The 23,406-nt window shown below is 43.9% G+C and overlaps 1 long non-coding RNA gene across 1 annotated transcript; it reads left to right on the plus strand.

Moving 5' to 3' along the window:
• The first annotated feature begins 427 nt into the window (after positions 1–427).
• Positions 428–23,048, plus strand: LOC122198358. Its single transcript, XR_006192951.1, has 3 exons — positions 428–680; positions 18,954–19,193; positions 22,517–23,048. It is a non-coding gene; the product is annotated as an uncharacterized LOC122198358 (long non-coding RNA).
• The last annotated feature ends 358 nt before the right edge of the window (positions 23,049–23,406 follow it).

Consider the following 23,406-nt stretch of genomic DNA (forward strand, 5'->3'; position numbering starts at 1 on the left):
GCTGATAGCAGTGCCTTTCCGCCTCAGTGTTGTTGGGATCCTTTGGATGCCCTGGTGGGGGAGCACCCCCGTGGGCACAGTGGGGAACAGCAGGTACAGAAGGGACAATATGTTTTTACACAATGGTTTTGGTACCTGTGACACATCCCCTCAGCTCCCCTATGATTTCAGCTGTGGCTCTGGTGGTAAGTTCAGTAAGTTCATCTCTGAAGCTGGGAGCCCACCCAGCTCTCCCACAAGCACACCCCGGAAGTGTGGGAAGGTCACACCCAGGAGCCACCGTCAAGGGGAGAATGAGAGCCAGTAGACAAAAAGCTCATCCTTTGGACAGAACGTTCTGGAAGAAATTCTGTACACTTGCCGGAGGTTCTAGAATTGAGACCCTGTTGCCCAGCAACCTCGATAATACACAGAGGGTGACTTTTCCTCCTTCCTGGGCTTGCTCACTTCCTTTCCCTTTACCCCTGCTTCCTGGGATCTCCTCCCAAACGAACGAGTCCTGTCTCAGGCTCTGCTTCTGGGGGAACCCAAGCTAAGAGAGAAGTGCTATTAACAACTTGAGGATCTGAATGCCATCTCTTACCTTTCAGAATTGTCACTTACACCTAAACCAGAGAGGAGGAGAGTCCCAACACTGGCTTTGAAACGCCTCTGACCCACAGGAAATGGCTGTTTTCAAGGTAGGCTGTGAAAGGGACTTATTGATATAGAAAGCTCAGAGGACCTGGTATGGGGATTGGTCAGGGGACTCAGTTTACCACATGACAAGAAATTGTAGTTTCACCCAGGGGAAAGCTGCTGGATATTGTTTCCTCAGTCATAATGGCCACATGTTTTAAAACCCCACAGTTCTAGAAGGATGAATGGCTGGGAAAAGATTGGGATAGGGAGGTTGTATGTGAACCTAAAAACTCTTATAAATATTTTTACATTCATAAAAGCCCATGAAGAAAATAACTGAAATTTAAACCTCAAAAAATTGGAAATAAAAGTTAATAGACGATTACTTTTCCTCGTCTTTAATCTCAAGATATTGGACTGAGGTAATGATGGAGTGATGTATGGAGGAGAAAGGTTTGGGGACGAGGCATTCTTAAGATTCCTTTTATCCTCTGAATTACTTTTGATCTTCATATACCCTATGGAAATTCTTTCTGTTGTAGAAAGTAAATACATCGCAGATGGAGTCAGACTCATGTATTTGGTGAGGTGTGGTAACTCCCATCCAAATATTTCTTTTAATTTTACTCTGCTCATCAAAGGGCCAGCTCACATGGAAAGTGTGCTTGGTGTGCCGGAGACCAGGTTACATTTCTATGTTATTCACGTGTTTCACGAGACACTTAACAACACAATAGCCCTGAAGGTACATGACAGCGTCTAGTTTTATAGACAGGAGAGCTGAGGCTCTGTTATGCATGCAGTATGATCTGACCTGGTTTTAAAACTTTGAAAGGTTTTTCATGTGGATATATTCATGCATGGGGGGAGGGGGGGGGGGAAGGGGCGGGGACTTGCCAGGCCATATGACTTGCCTTTGGGTTAAAATCATGATCATCTAAAAATATTGGAATACATGCTGTTAAAAAGCCCACTTCCATCAATTTTGCATTGGAGAAGGCCATATTTGTCTCAGGGAGAAAACAATTCTTTTCTTTAAGGAAATGCTCCGACGGCTCACTGGTCATGAATAAGCTCCCTGGCTCTTGTCAAGACAACAAGAGAAATTTCTCGGCTTGGATCGCTTAATATTAAGAGATTTAAAATGTTTCCCCAGTGAGCTCAAGTCAGAAGTTAGAGTGCCAGCGGTTAAGATACGCCCAAGGCAGGGATGGTCAGTTTTCAACTGTGTGTTTTGTTTTTGTTTTTTTTTGTCTTGTGCAGTCATTCCCCTTTGTTACTCTCAAACCTTCAGTGGATCCCATCACCCACGGAGCACTGCATTAGCAGTGTCTTCGGAAACTAGAGGGGAAAAAGCAGATACGTCAGCGTCTGGGCAAAGCCATGCCAAGGAAACACAATAGTCAGCAGGAGCAGTGAGCGGACAGTCAGAAGGCAGTAAGACAAAGCTGGCAACAGTTGAGATTGAGAGGTGACGTCTGTAATTCTCCACCTGTAGAATTATTCAGGAAGCCGCTGGATCTCGTACAGAGGGAGTCTGGATGAGGTTTCGGTTTTCCTTGTTTGTTTGCTTTCTCCTGGAGATTATAAGAAACCGAGACTTAGTCAGCCCACAAAGATTACAAAGGGAGTGTGAGCCAGTTGACTCAAACCCCTAAAAAAGATATGGTGATTTCGTGGTGACTTCCTGAGCTCACTCCTCTTCCCAGTCACCTGAGAGCCCGTTAATTTGGGGGCATTTTTTAACATTTATTTATTTTTGAGAGAGAGAGAGAGAGAGAGACAGAGTGTGAGCAGGGGAGGGGCAGAGGGACAGAGACACAGAATGTGAAGCAGGCTCCCGGCTCTGAGCTGTCAGCACAGAGCCCGATGCGGGGCTCGAACTCACAGACCGCGAGATCATGACCTAAGCCAAAGTCGGACACTTAACCGACTGAGCCACCCAGGCGCCCCTGGGGGCATTTTATATTCAAGTTTGTTAGATAAATGGAGTTGAAATTTGATTTTACTTCTGATTCATCACCTTTGTTCACCAACTGTACAACTGCGATAACTTCCAATAACTAACCCAGCCTAAATTATTAGTAAATGTGGTCTAATTTTTCAGACCCCCCCCCCCCCCGCCAGACAATTTATTAAACTCACTTGAAGCGTGTGATAGGATGTAAATGGAGCTCTTGGGGCTTGTTCACGGTGTCCCATTATAACCTAGACCCTTGGAATCCCCGTCCCAAGGCACTGATCATGCACGCATGCTCCAGCACCATGAAGCAACTTACAAGGGGGTTCCAGGATGGCTGCCAATGTCAGTTTTTAAAATCCAATGGGAGGAGGTTTCTGGAAAGATGGAACAGACGTACTCTCTGTTATCTCTCCCGCTAAATCCAGCTAAAACCTCTGGACATTACATAGAAAAGAAACGTAAGGAAGGGTGTCACGGTTCATGAGTTCGAGCCCAGCGTCGGGCTCTGTGCTGACAGCTTGGAGCCTGGAGCCGGCCTCCGATTCTGTGTCTATCTGTCTGTCTGTCTCTCTGCCCTCCCCCACTTACACTTTGTCTCTCTCTCTCAAAAATAAAATACAACGTAAAAAATTTAAAAAAAAATTAAGGAGACTCTGAAAGGTAGACCTTGGCTGAGGACCTCAGGACCCCAGGAATGACAAGCTGATGTTTCCCTGGGTGTTCTTTGGGCCCCGTAGATCCCAGACGAAGACCAAAGGAAGCCAGCAACTCAGATATGCCAATGGAAGCCCCAGGAAAAGCCTGCTCTCTCTAGCCAAAGGACCGGGAAAGGGGCAGTCTTAAAGACAGAAGACCTTTAGGCGACCACTGCTCTCCTCCAGCCAAACATCACAGAGAGCACTGTAGTCCTACTCCACTCGTTCTAGCAAAGGCCAAGTGGAGAATCTAGATTTCCACCTCAACAGGCTGTGACAAGGCACGTCCCCCCCGACAGAGTGGTGTCACAAAAGGTAGGGAGTTGGGACTTTCATCTCTGAGGTACGGACTTGCACCTCCAGGCGATAATGAGGTACCCCTTCCCCTCCTCACTGGGGGGTGTCAGAGAAAACCAGGTGGAAAGTCAGGACTTCTGCCACTGCTCAGCAGTAATGAGTTCACCCAGCTCATTGGGAGATGACCGGGAACAGTAACCAAGTGCCTCCCTTGTCCCTTCAGCCAGGATAATAACAGCAGAGACCCAGTGGGGGAGACTGAACTCCTATTCCCACCCAGGAGCACAAAAAAAGCTTCCTCCCTCCTCCTGTGTTGACTCCCACCCCCCGTAAGGAAGTGATGTCTCCCTTGGGAGCAATGTGAGAAGAATCCTTCTAACAATGTAAAATTTAAAAAAGATCTCGAATCTCATAGTACCCCAGATGTCCAGGTTTCAATTGAAAATCAGCAGTCATACCAAGAACAAGAAGATTTCGACTTGAATGACAAAAGACATCAATACACAACGATTATGCCCAAGGACCAAATACAAATATCAACACCAACACCGAGATGACACATTGGAATTATCTGACAAAAATTCAAAACCAGCCGATATAAACCCATTAAAATGAGTAACTATGAACCTACCTGAACAAATTAAACTTTAGAAAAACCTAACTAACAAGTAGAAGATATAAAAAAGAGCCAAATGAAAATTTTGGAACTAAAATATACAATAGCCAGAATAAAAGCTCAATGGCAGAATGGAGAGGACAGAGAAAAGAATCAATAACCCTAAAGGTAAAACAATAGAAATTAAGACTCTGAACCACAGAGGACAAAATAAACTGATAAAGAACAAAATCCGCGTGATCATCTCAGCAAATGCAGAAAAAGTGGCTGAAGGAATTCAACACCCCTTCATGACAAAAACACTCAACAAACTAAGGATAGAAGGGAACTTTCTCAACCTGGTAAAGGGCATCTATGAAAAGCCCACAACTAACACACTTAATGGTGAAAGATTGAATGCTTTCCTCCTAAAATCAAGAATGAGACAAGAATGTTCTTACCACTGCTATTCAATACTGTACCGGAGCTTCCAGTCAGGACAATGAGACACGGATGAGAAATAAAAGGAAAGAGGTAAAACCGTTTTATTTGCAAAGGACATGATCTTACATACAGAAAATCCCGAGGAGTCCGGTTAAAAATGAACAGAGCCCCAGGATTATAACAAAACAAAAAGCAAAACAAAACAACAACAACCAAAAAACCTAGAATTTGGGGTATCGGAGCCCGAGAAGGAGGGGAGAATGGGAGTGGAGCTGGAAAAATATTTGGAAAAAAAAAATAGCTGAAAATTTCCCAACTTTAGCAAAAGACATAAACCTATATATCAAGAAGCTGGGCAAATCTCCAATAGGATAAACCCAAAGAAATCTGTGCCACAATTTCCGAAAACTCAAGACAAAGAAATCTTGAAAGAATTCAGAGACAAATGAGGTGTTACCTGTAGGGAAAACAATCCAAATGACAGTGGCTTTCTCATCAGAAACCGTGGAGGTCATAAGGAAGCGGCGAGGTATTTTTCAGGTGCTGAGAAAAAAAGGACTGCAACCACTGAATTTTATATTCTGAGAAAATATCCTGTAGCAATGAAGGGGAATCAAGACCTTCTCAGATGAGGGAAAACTGAGAGAACTGGTCACCAGAGGACCTACTTTACCAGAATGGCTAAATGTAGTTCCATAAAAAGAAAGAGAACCGGGGCGCCTGGGTGGCACAGTCGGTTGAGCGTCCGACTTCAGCCAGGTCACGATCTCGCGGTCCGTGAGTTCGAGCCCCGCGTCAGGCTCTGGGCTGATGGCTCAGAGCCTGGAGCCTGTTTCTGATTCTGTGTCTCCCTCTCTCTCTGCCCCTCCCCCGTTCATGCTCTCTCTCTCTCTGTCCCAAAAATAAATAAAAAACGTTGAAAAAAAAAATTAAAAAAAAAAAAAAGAAAAGAAAGAGAACCATAAAAGAAGGAATCTTGGAATGTCATGAGAGAAGGAATAACATAATAAAAAAAGTCAGTAAAGAGGCTTTCCTTTTCCTCTTAACTTTTCTAAATTATGTTTGATGGTTGAAGCAGAAATGACAACATCATCTAATGTAGTTCTCAAAGGATGGAGGTGGAATATTTGAGGAAATTGTATTACAAATCAGAAAGGGTAAAGAGATATAAAGTGGGGAGTACATTTTATACACTTCACTTGAACTGGCAAAAAGTTAACATCAGCAGACTGTGACAGTTACGGACACATAATGTAATACGTACAGCAATTGCCCAAAAAGGTATGCAGAGAGATATGCTCAAAAACATTACAGAAAAGTCAAAATGGAATTCTAAAGAAACGCTCGATTATCCCTCAAGATGGCAAGAAAAATGAAACAGAACGACAGGAAAACAGAATACACAGAAAACAAAAAAGTAAAATGATAGACTTAAGCCCTAGCATGTTAATAGTTACACTAAATGTAAATGAACGTATCCACCAGTTAAAAGACAGAATTTGGTGGAGTAGCTTTTTTAAAATTATTGAATTAATACGCTTCAAGAAACTCGCTTCAAATATGATGGGATAGGTCTGTTGAAAGGATGGGAAAAGCTATGCCAGACAAACATTAATCAAAAGAAATCAGGAGTGGTTATATAAAGATCAGAAAAAGTAGATGCGAAGCAAAGATCATTATTAGAGATAAAGAAGGACATTACAGAATGATAAATCAATCTCCCAAGAACGCATGCCCATTTGAAATGTGTATGCAGCCAACAACTGAACTACCAAATGTGTGAAACAAAAACTGATGGAATTGAAAGGGGAAATAGACAAATCTACAGTTTTAGTGGGAGACTTGAACACCCCTCTCTCAACAATGATAGCAAAACCACACATAAAATCAGCAAAAATAGGGGCACCTGGGGCAGTTCAGCATCTGACTCTCGATTTCGGCTCAGGTCACGATCTCATGGTTCGTGGATTTGAGCCCCGCATCAGGCTCTGTGTTGACAGCGTGGAGACTGCTTGGGAGTCTGTCTCCCCTCCCCCCTCCCTGCCACTCTCTGCCCCTCCCCTGCTCAGGATCTCGCGTGCTCTCTCTCTCTCTCTGTCTCTCAAAATAAATAAATTAAAAAAAAAATAAAGATAAAAAAATAAAATCAGGTAGACTATAGAAGAATTCAACAGCGCCATCAACCAAGTGGATTTAATTGATCTGTATAAAACACTTCACCCAACAACAGCAGAATGCACATTTTATGCTCAGGGAACCTATACCAACAGAGATCATATTGCAGGCCATGTAACAAACATGAGATCATGCCATTTGGGATGACTTAGTATTTGCTAAGTGAAATAATAAGTCAGGCAGAGAAAGACAAATACCATAAGATTTCACTTGTATGTGGCATCTATAAAACAAAACAAGCAAACAAAAAACAGAAACAGACTTGGAAATACAGAGAATAAACTGGTAGCTGCCAGAAGGTAGGGGGTGGGTGGAGGGATGGGTGAAATAGGTGAAGGGGGTTAAGAGGTACAAACTTCTGGGCTGCCTGAGTGTCTCAGTCGGTTAAGTGTCTGACTCTCGATCTCAGCTAAGGTCTTGATCTCAGGGTCGTGAGTTCAAGCCCCACGTTGGACTGTGTGCTGGGTGTGAAGCCTACTTAAAAAAAAAAAAGGTAAAAACTTTGTAAAGTTATAAAATAAAGAAGTCACAAGGATGAAAAGTAAACCTCAACAAACTTCTAAAACTAGAAATAATACAGAATATATTTTCTGGCCTCAATGGATCCAGACTTCAGTTTAGGATCAAAGAGGAAATATTGAGAGAAATTTTAAAATACATTAAACTGAATGCAAATGAAAATACAACGTATTAAAATTTGCAGCTAAAGCTGTGCTGAGAGGGAAATTCATAGCACTAAATGTTTACATTAAATAAGAGAAAAAGTCTCAAATCAATAATTTACAACCCCCATCACAAGAAATGAAAAAGAGAAAAATAAACCCAAAAGTAGCAGAAAGAAGGAAAAAGAAAGGTAAGAGCAGATATCAATGAAATTGAAAGCAGAAAAATAATAAAGTCAATTTTAAAAAACCCTGGTTCTTTGAAAAGATCGATAAAATTGATCAAACCTCTAACAAGAATGACAAAGAAAAAAAATGAGAAGACACAAATTACTAACTTCAGGAATAAACTGGGGGCATCACTACAGAGCTTGGAGATATGAAAGAATGACAAAGGGATATGGTGAACGCATCTATACAAATAAATTTGACAACTTAGATGAAATGGACCATTTCCTTAAAAAGTACAGACTCAGTATGAAATAGATTATTAGGATAGTCCATAACAATTATGAAAATTGTTCATACGTTAAAAATGCCCCCAAAAGAAATCTCCAGGCCCAAGTGGATTCAATGGACAATTCCACAAAATGTCTCAAGAAGAATTAACACTGAGTCTATACAGTCTCTTCCAGAAAATAGAAATACTCTCTTCCAGCGTCAATTCATAAAGCCAACACTACCTGCAACCACAAGAAAGGCAATACCAAAAGAAGAAAAATACAGACCAATATCCCTTATGAATATATATGCAAAAATTCTAAACAAAATGGTAGCGGATAGAATTCAACAATACAGAAATGGAATTACACACCATGACCAGGTGAGGTTTATTCCAGAGGTGACAGGCTAACTTAATATCAGAAAATCAGTCAATATAATCCACCATATTAAAAAGTTGAAGAAGCACATGGTCATATCAATTGATGTAGAAAAGGCATTTGATAAAATTAAACATCTATTGTGATAAAAAACTCTCAGAAAACGAATAGTGAACTTCCTCAACTTCATCAAGAATATCTACTAAAACTACTAAGCTAAGATCATGCTTAATCATGAAATTCTGAACGCTTCTCCTCTCAGATCAGGCATAAGACAAGGATATTCACTCTCACCACTATACCAGAAGCTCTAACCATGCACAACGGTCAAGAAAAGGAAATAAAAGGCACAGAAATGAGAAAGGAAGTAAAACTGTCCCTATCTGCAGAGAATAGGATTATGCACATTGAAAGTCTCACAGAATTTATAAGAAAACTCCTAGAATTGGGGCATCTGGGTGGCTCAGTCAGTTGATCAACTGACTCTTGGTTTCGGCTCAGGTCATGAGCCCACTGTTGGTGAGCTTGAACCTCCCAACGGGCTCTGTGCTTCTGATGCAGAGCCTGCTTGGGATTCTCTCTCTCCTTCTCTCTCTGCCCCTCCCCAGTTTGTGCTTTTTCTCTCTCAATCTCTAAATAAATAAATAAATAAATAAATACTAAAAAACCACAAAAAAACAAAAAACAACTTCCAGAAGTCATGAGTTCAGTAAGGTTACAGGATATAAGAATATACAAAAATCAATTGTATTTTTGTATACTAGTAAGGAACACATAGAAACTGAAATTAAAAATACAATGCTATTTAAGTTGCTCAAAAGAAAAGGGGAATACTTAGGTGTAAATCTAACAAAACATACATAGGACTGGTTTGCTGAAAAAGTACCAAACACCAGGAAGATATTCAAGAAGATCCAAGTAAATGAAAAGACATACTGTGTTCATTAATTGAGAGGTTCAGCATAATAAAGATGCCAATTCTCCCTAATCGGTATGTAGGTTTAACTCCCAAATCCCAGTGAGACTTTTTTTCTAGATATTGACAAAATTATTCTAAGCTTTTATATGGAAAGGTGAAGGGACGAGACAGCTAAAACAATTTTGAAAAAGAAGAAAAAAGTGGGATGAATTACCGCATCCAATTTCAACACTTGTCATATAGGTATAGTATTTAAGACTGTGTGGCATTAGTGAAAGGATAGACTGATGAACAGAACAAAACAGAGAGGCTAGAAAGAACCCCACACAAGTAGGAGCAACTGATTTTGGACAAAGGGGCAAAAGCAATTCAATGGAGGAAAGACAGCCTTCCCAGCAAATAGTGCTGTAACCATTGGGTATCCACAGACAAACAAACAAACAAAAAACAACAACAAAAATGAACCTTGACTTAAACCTTACACTTTAGGCAAAAATTAACTGAAAGTCAATTATAGATTTAAATGCAAATAAAACCTAAAGCCGTAAACTCATAGAAGATAATACAGGAAAAAATCTTTAGGACCCAGGTCTTGGTGAAGAGTTCTCAGACACGACACCAGCCGCATGATCTAGAAAAGAAAAAAAAATCAGTAAATTAGACTTTATCAAAATCAAAATATTACAAAATATTCCATTGAGAGGATAAAAAGACCAGCTACCAACCGGGAGAAAATATTTGCAACCACATAGCTGACATAGGACTCACATTCTAGAAAAGATGAAGAAAGAATTCTTGCATGTCAACACATCAACATGCCACGTATAAAATAAATCCTATTTCAAATGGGCAAAAGACACAGGCATCTCATCAAAGAGGAGATGCAGTGGCAAACAAGCATGCAAAGGGGTGCCTGGGTGTCTCAGTCGGTTAAAGCATCTGACTTTGGCTGAGGTCATGATCTCACGGTTGGTGAATTTGAGCCCCTCATCGGGCGATCTCGAGCCCCTCACCACTTCAGGTGAGCACCAGCACCGCTTCTCTCTCTCTCCCTCTCTCTCCCCTCTCTCTCTCCTCTCTCTGCTCCTCACTCACTTGCACCCTCTCTCTCTCAAAAAAAAAAAAAAAAAAAGCACACAAAAAGATATTCAACATCACTAATCGTTAGAGAAATGCATATTGAGAACATGAGGTTTTATCACTGCATAGAAGTTGAAATAGGTAAAACAAACAAACAAAAAAAGCCGACAACACCAGGTGCTGGCAAAGATGTGGAGACGCTGGATTGCCCACATGGCTTCTATAAAATGGTCACTCGGGAAAAGAGTTTGAAAGTGTCTTAAAAAAACTAAACATACACCTACTAGAGATTATACTGCCGGAGAAATGATAGCTTATGTCTAACAAAATCCTCTACAGGACGGTTCACAGCATAGCTATTTATTTGCAGTCGTCAAAAACCAGAAGCAACCAAAATGCCCCTCAACAAGGAAAAGTTAACTGTGGTAAACAACCACAACAAGCCCATCATCAATAAAAAGGGATAAAATATTAATACACACGGCAACCAGGACAAATCTCAAGAGCATTATGCGGAATGAAAAAAAAGCCAACCTCAATATTACATACTGTATGACTCCATTTATATATTATTCCCTAATGACAGAATTATAGAGATGGAAAACGGATGAGTGGTTTCCAGGCGTAAAGAATGGGGGGGGGGGGCGGGGGGGGAAGGGTGGGAATGATTATACTGGGTAGTAGGAGGGAGATCTTTGCAAAGATGTAACAGTTCTGTATCTTGATTGGTGGTGGCTACAGAAATCTACAAGTGCCCATGTCAGTTTCCCAGTTTTGATATGTCCTACAATTACATAAGAATGTAGCCTTTGGAGAAAATGGGTGAAGGGTACACAGCACCTTCCAGCACTATCTTTGCAACTGACTACAAATGCATAAGGATTGCATAAAAAGTTAAAAAAGAGAGAGAGAGAGAGAGCCAGAGAGATCACCCAAACGTAAAGGAAATCGACGCTCAAAGAAATCTAAAGGGGCTGGTATTCTGAGCCTGAGTGCTACGTTTGCCACCTCAATGGAGTGTGGCGCCTTGGGAAAGTGTCAGAGACCCGAGATTAAATGCTTTGTTTGTGTTCCTAAGACTCCAAGTGGCTTTGAAGTGTTTGGTCTCCAGCGGGGTCCGAAGTTCAGCCTACCACTGGCTCAGGGAGCCACACCTGTCTGCACACACAGGGGCGGGCTGGCTGGCCCCTGCGGAACCCTCCTGTTTAGGCAATTCCTTGTGTAGTGGAACAATGTCCAGGAGAACAAGAATTGAAAAAAGTGAGGGTGTGGCTGCTGCTTCATTGAACAATGTCTCCCAGTGGGAATAAGCCCCGCTTTCCAGCCTCTGGCCGCAGTCCACCTCCTGTACTCGGGGGAATTCTCTCCTAGGTGCACCTGGTTCAGATAAGCTGCATCGTGTTTCTCCTTAGGCCCCTGCAAGCTACACCTTGGAGAGTCACAGCCTGTAAACTTGGAGTCGTGTGGCTTTAGGTGAGTCATCGGTTGGCTGAGCCGTGCTGGTTAAAGGGCACACTATACTTTAAGACCTTTAACTGAAAGGGAGAATAAACCGAGAATTGTGTACCTGGTGCTCTTGATGTCCGTGTTAATCAGCTCGACTCAGTCCCCGTGCCGGCAGGCCCTGAGCTAGGCATTGGGATGCAGGAGGGAATAAAGCGCTTGTTGTCCTTCATGGGGTTGGGTACGGAAAACGGACGTGAAGCAAACAAACACAGAGAAGTATGTAGCGGCCCATGCCTTCCGGAACTTCCTGCCAAGAGAGCGGGAGCAGAAACATAAACCGGGCAAGTGCCACGGAGATCAGGAAAAGCCCCTTGGAGGTGTCCCTTCAGCTGGGAGACGCGGTGGGGATACAGGATGGAAATGTGCTCCGGGTGGGAACCAACGTGTGCCAAGCAAAGGTCACGGAGTGGTTCAAAGCTTGGCAAAATTGGAAGCGAGCTGGTCTGATTGGAGAGTGGGGTGCCTGCGGGCTGTGGTGAGATGTGTTCATTGCCGACAACCAACAACGGCGGAGGGGGCATCGCCTGATACTTCCAGTGGTCAGTCTGTGAGCAAGCATTTGCTGAGACCCCGCGGGCTGAGCTACAGGTCCAGTGGGGTGCCCAGTAAGGTTTGGGCCCGCCCTTAAGGAATTTCCAAGCCTCTAGTGAAAAGAAAAGTGTACTTCAAGGAGATGTGTTGTTTTCCGTCTACAGAAGGGTGAACTGGTGTTGGCAGGCTGAAAATACCACCAGAATGTCTGACCGGCCTCTGCAGCTGTTATACATTACCGAGGCACAGAGGTCTGGCCTTGAATGTCTTATTTTTTTTTCTGTCCCAATATTCTTGTTTTAAAATAGAGGAAAAAAAAAAAACAAACCCCAACTTAAAAACAGTCTTGTTTACTTTATCCAAGATTAAAGAGTTTAAACCGACTTGGACAGTCTAAATGGATTTTTAAGTGCTTTATGGACAAGTACCTCTAATTGCTAAAACGCCCGACTGGGCTGCCGTGATTCTGTGCGATGCTTGTGTTGTCTGGGTTTGCTTATTTGCTCTCCTTGTTAGAGGTCAAAAGCTAAATCTCAGATTAGACAGTCTTAACTTCTGAAGTTGAGGATCGCAACAAGTTCTAAATTTTCGTCCTTGAGTCGGCTGGTCCAAGGCCTGACAATGTCTCTCAACCAGTGTTCTACCCATGAGTAAACAGTGCAGTGATGAACTGGAGGGGAGGGGACAGATCGTGGTCTATGTGTTTTGGAAACAAGGAGCCACCACAGACAAGTGTGGGAATGGGGCAAACCTCTACCCCTCCTTCTGCTTCCTTTTGTCCATCTTGGAAGCATCCTGGCATGGTGGAGACCCAGATTCTGAGTGCCAATCCTAATGAGGGTGCTAAGGGACTATGTGACTCAGGGTGGGGCACTTCACTTCCTTGAGTTGCAGGTTCCTCACTTGTAGAGTGGGGATGGTAACACTTGCCTCAGTGCTCCGTTACCGAATCTAAATCGTGGCCGTGAGGGCTCAGGCAGGCCCAAAGCTCTGGAGTCAACAGAGTTCTTGCGAGAGTCCCTTCCTGAGAGAAATGGGTCCTAGATGGCTGGCTCTGTTGGAGGTTGGAGTCACCCACCAGATGGGGCAGCCATTCACTCGGGCCGTCCAGGCGGTGACTTCCGGCACAATTTCACCGACGGATGACCCACAGTTCATTGTCCTCTGGAGAATGGAGCCGAGGCCTACTCTAGAAACCTGACGCAAAGGGAGTCAAAAGCCAAACTAAGGAGCAAGCAAGGCTTGGTCGGGTGGGAGCGAGGGGGCATATGTATGGGGCGGGCAGTGCTTCTGGCCCTTCAGAGGGACTCCCATCTAGCAAGGAGGCAGGAGACAACTCTAATCAGAATTGGGGTGTGGTGGGGGAGCAAGGCCAGCAGGAGACTCACTCCAGTATCCGGAATGGGGAGGGAGCGGCTGAGGATACAGTCTGAGCCGAGCCTTGAAGGATGAATGAACCCAAGAGAATTTCAGAAGAGGGGTGGGAGAGGCCCTACGCTGAGGCAGCTGAATTCCCAGGGGTACAGAGGTGTGCAAACAGATGCTGTGTCTGGGGCAGCAAGTTCGGTGTGAACGAGCTGTTGAGCATTACGGATGAGCCCTGAAATGAAGAGGGGATCGAACGGCCTGTATTTTGTGTGGAGGAGCTTGTTAGACTTTTTTTCCATCATCAGGGCAACTCAATAAAACTGACAGAACACATATTGGTATGGATCTCTTTTCATTTATTTTTTCATTTATTTAAAATGTTGGCCTGGGAAGCTCTTTCAATCTCTGTGTTCAGATCAGGAGAAATCAGGAAAGTTGTCTCCAGTTAGGAGCTTAATTTTTGCCTGGGTTTTCTGCCCCCCGGGAAAGCAATAGTTCTGACCTTGGATTTCAGTTCTGGAGCCTGGATAGCTACTGCCTCTCTTATCATTTATCTCTTCCCTTACCTCTGTGGGTTTTTTTTAAGGTTTTTTTTTTTTTTTTTTTTTTTTTTTTTTAACGTTTTTATTTATTTTTGAGACAGAGAGAGACAGAGCATGAAGGGGGGAGGGGCAGAGAGAGAAGGAGACACAGAATCGGAAGCAGGCTCCAGGCTCTGAGCCATCAGCCCAGAGCCTGACGCGGGGCTCAAACTCATGGACCGAGAGATCCGTGAGATGGTGACCTGAGCTGAAGCCGGATGCTTAACCGACTGCGCCACCCAGGCGCCCCTGGTTGTTTTTTTTTTTAATGTTTATTTTATTTTTGAGACAGAGAAAGAGCAGGAGTGGGGGAGGGGCAAAGAGAGGGGGAGACACAGAATCCGAAGCAGGCTCCAGGCTCCGAGCCTTCCGCACAGAGCCCGACGCGGGGCTCGAACCCACCAACCGTGAGATCATGACCTGAGCCGAAGTCAGGCGCTCAACCGACTGAGCCCCCCAGACGCCCCCCCCCCCCCCACCCCGCACCTTTGTGTCTCGAAAGCACTTCCCAAACATGGCTTCCACCTCATGGATATGATTCTCTGCAGTGTTGGCTCGTAGGGCTAGATTGGGGGTGGGAGAGAGGGCCCTGAAGGGACAGCAGAGCAGAATTCTGGACAGCTCTTCTTTGTAAGTAGGAATAGTGGGATTTACCCCATCTCTAACCCCAAAGGGCATTTTTGAACCTCACAAGACCATTTCTCACATTTGCCCAGGTATCCCTGATCTCATATCCCACAGTACTTGCTGTTGTCTATCTCATTCCCCTATTTCCTTGGAGGCTCCTTGAATGTCCTCAGACCTGTAATCTGGCAGTGGGTCAATTATGACAACTCATCAACTAGTGGTTCTCGACCTTGACCACACGTTACATTTGCCTGCATTTACCCAGGAAGGTTGAAACCCATCGCTGTCCAGTCCCCAACCCAGACTTTGTCAGGATGGGGCCTGGGCACTGGTTTGTTTCCAGATTCCAGAGTGTTGTGGGGACCAAGGAATGACAGTGAACATGAAAGTGGGACAACCCTACTTCTGTCGCAGGCGCTGTTCCCACCAGCAGCATCTCACATGGGGACCCGCCTCCCTACTCATGCCGGCACCTCTCTCTCTGCTTTTCCAACTACTGCTCTTGAGGAGTTTGCATCTGTCCCAGCAGAATATAACGAAGTGGGGACAACCGTCACTTTAACGCTGTCGAGTGGGGACCGCATCGCAGTTTCCCGAGTGTTTTCTGATCAGAATCCCACAACGTGAGATACGCAAACGTTTTACTTGGCTGCGTTTATCGGTGCCTCTTTGTACAGCGTTCCGTTCACACAAAGGCTCCTCTAGTCTTTTGGGTTTATTTGGTCACGCTTGGACCATTCTGGATGTGTGTCAGGGATTTCAAGTCCAGGCTCCTACGTCTGAGCAATCTGGAGAAGGTCACCATATTCACGTCCAGCATGGACCATCACTCCTCACAGCGTGCTGTAGCTGAAGATTCATGTGAGAAAGATGAGGGGTGGCTGGGGCGGTTAAGCGGCCGGCTCTTGGCTTCGGCTCAAGTCATGATCTCATAGCTTCCTGAGTTCGAGCTCCGTGCCAGGCTCTGTAATGGCAGTGTGGAGCCTGCTTGGGATTCTCTGTCTCCCTCTCTCTCTGCCCCTCTCCTACTTGTGTTCTCTCTCTCTCTCTCAGGATAAATAGATAAATTTTTTTTAAAAAGATGACCTTACCCGTAACGATCCTTTCTAGTTCCCCCCCGCAATCTTTAGGATTGTAAGAATTTGGCCTTATGCTCTCTCCTTACTTTTCAGCTATACAACATCACATTATTTCTGCTCCCTTTCTATTGACTTTTACTCATTTCGGAAAATATTTACTGGTCGCCAAATCATGCAGGGCATCTTGGGGGACACCTGGCAGGAGCAACAACGTATCCACTCTCAAGGGCTTCCACAGTTCTTTAGGAAGATACCCATAGACACATAGAGCAATTTAAACCCCCAGCTGCCACACTCACTCACACAGCGGTGCGTGGTGTGCCTTGTGCACCCGGGTAAGCCCGTCCCTCTGCGCGCCATTCCACAGCTGTGAGTTTTGACTACGTGGGACTAGAGGCCCTGCAGCTATGTGGTGAGTTCTCCGGGGCTGTGGTCTCCCGGCCACAGGGCCATTGGACAAGACATCACGAGAGGAGGTTAGGCGTATGGCAACTCCATCAGGTTATGCATCCTTAATATTTCTAATACGGAAAGTTCCACGTTTCTTTTCTACCCCCTTCTTACTAAGAATGTGCATCTATATTCCAACGATTCAGAGTCTATGCTAGACGTCATCAAGCAATCTATTTCCTTTCACCTCAGTGGAGTGTTCAATGGCGGAGCCCTCCCTGTCCTCTAGGAAGGGAGAAAATCCTTCTCATTTGCTAGCGACTGGAAATGTGGTTCTCATAGCTCTTCAAGGTTTACTATAGAAGTGACAGATGACGCTGCATATGTGGGGACGAGAGGGCGGACGACGAGCAAGGGAACAGAGCTTTCGACATGGGCCACGACGGTGGGCCCTTGTCCCTGAAGGAGGAGACCTTCCGTTAGGGGAGTGGGCAGGAGCCACGCTGGACTTGAGTTGTTACCACTCTCCGGCCAGCACATCTACCAACTCTCCCAAGAGAGTCTATGCCCCTTAATGGTGGGCATGGAGGCTTGTGCGTCCCGGGGCCCCTGGGTGGGTGGGTGGGGGTGCTACACCAGTGAGCTCAGGTGTTCCTAGGCTTTGAGATGTGTTGTGACTTTTGCCTACCTGCTGGTACTGCTAGAAATCAGAGAACAGAGAGATGTTTCCCCGCATGGTTGCAAACCGCTGAGATTTTGTTTGCTCTTTTCCCGTTGAACCGCTGAAGTGACCGTGTGGTGTTGCACCTCCCGCGGGCCTTCAGCCTGACCTTGGATGGCCGCTTACGGGACTCGCGTGCAAGGGTGGCAAATATGTGATGCCCAAGCCTAGAGGGCTCCAGAACTCAAGGGAGGGACACCAAGTCGACCGTCACCAACAGGTGGTTCCTACTGAGTCAAAGGTGGCATCGGCAAGCTGAGGAGAGAGGGCTCTCCAGAAACCAACTCTGCCGGCACTTTAATCTTGGACTTCTAACCTCCAGAACTGTGAGAAAATAAGTGTCTGTTATGTAAGCCACTCAGTCTGGTTATGGAGACCCGTAATACACCACCAGCCCTGAGAATTGCCTGACACCGGTTTTGAAGATCCAAAGGAAGACATAATCTTACCACACTGAGCAGTAATACCAGGGAAATGAAGTGATGGAAGAAAAACATAAGGCACCGGGGGGGGGGGGGGGGGAGTACAGGAAATCTAACATTTCCATAAGAGGAGATGTGAAGCGACGTGGAAGGAGAATAATGATAATTAGGAAAATAATAGAAGAAAACATCTCTGAGTTGACTCGATCTTCAGATTTTAAACACTTAATGAAAAGCAAAATTAGTAAGAATTTATATCAAAACCGGTATAAACAATAACAAAAACCAGCCCTACGTGCCTAAATGTATCCATCCTAAGGACAATGGATCTTCCACACTTCCTTAAAAAAGAAAGAGAATCATTCATTAGTTGATGGGCATTTAGGCTCTTTCCATAATTTGATGAATGGATAAGGAAATTGGGTTTATATACACAATGGAATACTACTTGGCAATGAGAAAGAATGAAATCTGGCCTTTTGTAGCATCGTGGATGGAACTGGAGAGTGTTATGCTAAGTGAAGTAAGTCATAGAGAGAAAGACAGATACATATGTTTTCACTCTTATGTGGATCCTGAGAAACTTAACAGAAGACCATGGGGGAGGGGAAGGAAAAAAAAAAGAGAGGGAGATAGCCAGACCATAAGAGACTCTTAAAAACTGAGAATCAACTGAGGGTTGATGGGGGGTGGGAGGGAGGGAAGGGTGGGTGATGGGCATTGAGGAGGGCATCTGTTGGGATGAGCACTGGGTGTTGTATGGAAACAAATCTGACAATAAATTTCATATTTAAAAAAAAGAGAAAAAAAGAAAGAGAATCAGATTAGAAACAGACTTCTCATCTGTAGCCCTGGGAATCACAGCTATAGTTCTACCTCCCAAAGGAACCCCATTGAGCGACAGGGACACTAATGCAAAAGCTGGACACATGCAAGATAGCATTACTAAGTCAGGGCAAAAGAAATACACCTTGAAACACTCAACGTCTCAGAGAGTACACTACCCAGGTGTCCTATCTAAGGAGAATTCATGACAGGAGAATGCAACCCAGATGAAAATCAAACGAGATCCAAGATCTGCAGGGGACTAGAAATAGCAGCGGGCTTCTCACTTCTAATGCATCGAGTAAAATCTAAATGGATGGACTGGCAGTTAAAGTTGACCACGCATTTATACTTCTCTCTCCTGTGACCCCATTCAAAGGATTGTAAGTGAATTTTAAAAAGGAAAAACCCCACAAGGTCCAAAAGACAGTAGAAGAAACAGCGGCAGACGAGAGGTTTCAGTGGATGTTGGGCAATCAAAAGGTGGGCGGGGCAAGGTAGAGCCAAGTCGCTCCGCAGAACTGGACTCAAAGGCACCAGGGACAGCAAAGGGTGGGGCAGCACTGGGAGCTGGAACCAGGCAGACTGGTTAGAGCCATCTGCACCTGAACAGTACTCTCTTCCATCCCAGTGTCAGGAGGAAGCCCGGGGAGCTTGACTTGGAAAGACTTACAGTGCAGAGGACAGCAGACACAGCGGAGTGTGGGAGATAATGCCTGAAGCTTCACTAGAGGGATTCAGTGAAAGTTTGCAGCCTGCCTGCAAGAACCTCCCCCAGAGCCTTCCTCAGGAGGCTGGCGGTCAAGCACGGACTCCCCAAGAGAAAGACTGGAGAGGATAAGTACCCCCAGACTGACAAGTTAACGCGAAGGTACGTGGGATAGAATGTATTGCTATTGGGTCTCGTTACTCACGCTGCTATCATATGGGTATTACTGATTTGTTCAGTGTACCAATAAAGAATACAGAATTGAACGCCTACCAAATTTAGAAGGTCCTGTTTGACCCTGGGTCAAGGGGAGAGGAGGGTAGAATGACATCCTAAAAATGACTTCCTGAAGATAGCTTACAATCACTCCAATGTCATTTTTGATATATACAAGAAATGTGTGGCCTGGAGAATTAAGCATAAAGGACTATGAGAATATTGCTTCCCTGTGTTTTGCAACCATGATATAAATGTCTCCACGAGGCGGAACTGATACACACATATCTGGGATGCTATAAAAATGCTGTTTTCATAGGGTTCAATCTACTAAAGAGGGGCTCGGTATGACAGCATGGGTGGAGAAAGGGATTGTTCTGGTTTCTGAAGCTCCAGGTTTCAAGTCCCGGAGAAATCTCTAACAGGAAATAACCTTGGTAACCTGGGAGCAAAGCTGGACTTTTAGTGGGTAGGCATCTTTAAGCCACAATAAGATTTAGAATTAAGGATGGAAAGACTTCCGAGAATAAAAATCCTTGTATTGATCTTTTTCGTTAGAAGGAATAGTTTGTGTTTGGTGTCTTTGGTATTTGTCCTGTTAGAATTTGGCTAATTATAAATGAAAACCTTGAACTCAAATTTAAAACGTCTGTTAAAGGATGTCCATTCTCACAACTTTTATTCAACCCAGTACTGGAAGTCCTAGCCATAGCAAACAGATAACATAAAGGAGTAAAAGGCATCCAAAAAAGTAAGGAAGAAATAAAATTTTCAGTTTGCAGATGGCATGATACTATATATACAAAAACCCTGACGATTCTACTAAAAAACTACTAGATCTGGTAAAATGAATTCAGTGAAGTCGTAGGATATAAAATCAATATACAGAAATCAACTGCATTTCTATACATTAAAGATGAAGCAGCAGAAAGAGAAATTAAGAAAACAATCCCATTTACAATTGCACCGAAAACGATAAGATATCTAGGGTTGAACTCAACCAAGGAGGTGAAAAATTGAACTCTGAAAACTATAAAACGTTGATGAAAGAATTTGAAGACGACACGAACAAATGCAAAGACATTCTATGCTCATGGATTAGAAAAACAAATATTATTAAAATGTCTGTATGACTCAAAACAATCTACAGAATTAATGCAATCCCTATCAAAATAACCACCAGCATTTTTCACAGAACCAGAACAAAGAATCCTAAAATTTGTATGAAACCTCAAAAGACCTCAAATAGCCAAAGAAATCTTGAAAAAGAAAAACAAAGCTGGAGGCATTACAATTGCAGACTTCAAGTTATATTACAAAGCTAAAATAGTCAAAACAGTGTGGTACTGGCACAAAAATACACATAGATCAATGGAACAGAACAGAGTGTCCAGAAATAAACCCACACTTGTATGGTTAATTAATCTTTGACGAAGGAGGCAAGAATATGTAATGGGAAAAAGACAGTCCCTTCTACAAATGGTGTTGGGAAAACTGGACAACTACATGCAAAAGCATAAAACTAGACCACTTTCTTTCACCATACACAAAAATAAACTCATAATGGATTAAGCACCTAAATGTGAAACAATAAAAATTATAGAAGAAAGCACAGGGAGTAACATCTCTGACTTTGGCCATAGCAGTATTTTTCTAGATATGTTTCCTAAGGCAGGAAAAACAAAGGCAAAGATGAACTACTGGGACTGCATCGAAATAAAAAGCTTCTGCACGGCAAAGGAAACAATCAACAAAGCTAAAATACAACCTACCGAATAGAAGAAGATATTTGCAGATGATACATCTGATAAAGGGTTAGCATCCAAAATATATAAAGAATTTATACAACTCAACACTAAATAGCAACAAATAATCCAATTAAAAAATGGGCAGAAGACATGAACAGACATTTCTCCAAAAAAGCCATCCAGATGGCAAACTGGTACATGAAGAGATGTTCAGTATCACTCATCATCAGGAAAATGCAAATCAAAACCACAATGAGGTACCACCTCACACCTGTCAGAATGGCTAAAATTGAAAACACAAGTGTTACAGAGGATGTGGAGAGAAAGGAACCCTCTTCCGCTGTTGGTGGAAATGCAAACTGGTGCAGACGCTGAGAAAGACTGTATGATGTTTCCTCAAAAAGTTAAAAATGGACCTACCATAGGATCCAGTAATCGCACTACTGAGTATTTACCCAAAGAATATGAAACACTAATTCAAAAGGATGTATGCACCCCCATGTTTTTGCAGCATTATTTACGATAGCCAAACTATGGAAGCAACCCAAATGTCCTTCAAAAGATGAATGGATAAAGAGGATGTCATGCATATATTACACACATATATCATATATATAACATAATATATATTATATATAACACAAAAGGAAATCTCTGGCTGAGGACTTTGCAGAAGGTCCAGGAAGTCAGATTAGAGAAGAACAGGGCCTCTGGAAGAGAGAGACAAAGAGAATGAAGGGAACTGTTTACCCCAAGCTGATCTGATACGAAGGAGTACTCCGGAAGAAAACACTGCTTGGCATATGGTCGATCAGATGCCACGTGTGGGTGAGATACAGGTACGTAAAAACCAGGCAACTGTTAATTTCAGAAAAACGAAAACAAATTGTACAGGAAAAAAATATATAATCTTCTACTTGCCACCACAAGGAACATTATTTCCATAACCACAGTCATGTAAACATTGACCGTTAGTGAACGAACAAGAAACAATTCTGTAGACGTTTTTGGGAGGATGAGAGCAGGGGAGAGGGTGTTGGGTGGCATTATGACAACATTTTGACTCAGTTGAACAGGATGTTAATGGATAAGTTCTAAAAGCTAGTGAATAAGAAACTAGGGATATGAAAGTATTTAGAAAGCTGCAGGTTAGGGGCGACTGGGTGGCTCAAACACCGGCTCAGGTCGTGATGTCAGAGTTAGTGAGTTTGAGCCCCACGTTGGGCTCTGAGCTCACAGCTCAGAGCCTGGAGGCTGCTTCAGATTCTGTGTCTCCCTCTCTCTCTGCTCTCCTCCCCCCTCCCGCACTGGCTCACACTCTCTGTCTCCGTCTCTCTCTCTCTCTCTCTCAAAAATAAACATTAAAAAAAAAAAAAACCCTGCAGGTTAATATCAGAAGTGAACAGTTCAAGGAGGCAAAAAGAAATTGCTTCTAAGGGAGCAGGCTTGAGGAAGGGTTGGGGGTGGGAGGGTAATTCTTCTAAATCTTCTGGTACGACGTGATTGTGTGATGATTTGCAGGTACTGTGCTTACGCCGAAAGCCCTTTATGCCTCAGCTTGTCCTGGCCTCACCTGCCGGTTCCTCAAATCTCGGCTGCAGTGCAGCATCTGGCCAGCCTCCTGCAGGTGCAGCCTGACAGTATCTGGCCTCCGGCCCACGTATGCTTCTTACTTCCTGCCCTTGGGCTTCTCCCGGAGACCCAGGCAAGAGCCACCTCCCTTCTGATGTACGTTCCACCTGGAAATAGAGTCGAGTCGACACCCCCTGAGTCATCTCTTTGACCAACTGGTTTAGGGGGAGAATCCTGAGCTGACAGAGGCATCCCTCCCTCTTTCTCGGGAATGGACAGACAGTGCTAGGACACGTTCACGCAGCTGTCCAGGCTGTCCCCCGATAGAGCAACCAGTCACCCGCAGTCATGACCAGCAACAGTGAATCCTTGAACCGGCTCTCCCTCCTTCCCTGTTTCACCTCCTATCACTCCCCGTCCCCTGGAGCAAATCCCCGGTTTGTCTTGTTTGGTCTTAGGCTTTGCTTTCTGGCAAACCCAGGTTAGAACGAAACTGATTAAAAACGTTAAAAAAAATTTTTTTTAATGTTTATTGATTTTTGAGGGAGAGACAGAGTGTGAGAAGGGGAGAGGCAGAGAGGGGGAGACACAGAATCACAGAACAGTTTTCTAAATGTTTTCTGTTCGTTATAATCGTGGGTCCCGATTTATCTATTTTTTCCTACTATGTGGCCTGGCCGAGTTTTGGGGGTTTCTTCCTATACTCCCTCTCCGCCATCCACTTACAGCTGTTACCACGCTTCTCCATTATGAAATATTAGTATTAGGGGTAAATATTAGTATATCTAACCCTCTGTCTTCCACTGGTATATGAAATTAAATAATGGTCATTCTGTCCC

The sequence above is a fragment of the Panthera leo genome, chromosome C2 (assembly GCF_018350215.1).
Source record: "Panthera leo isolate Ple1 chromosome C2, P.leo_Ple1_pat1.1, whole genome shotgun sequence".
NCBI lineage: Eukaryota > Metazoa > Chordata > Mammalia > Carnivora > Felidae > Panthera > Panthera leo.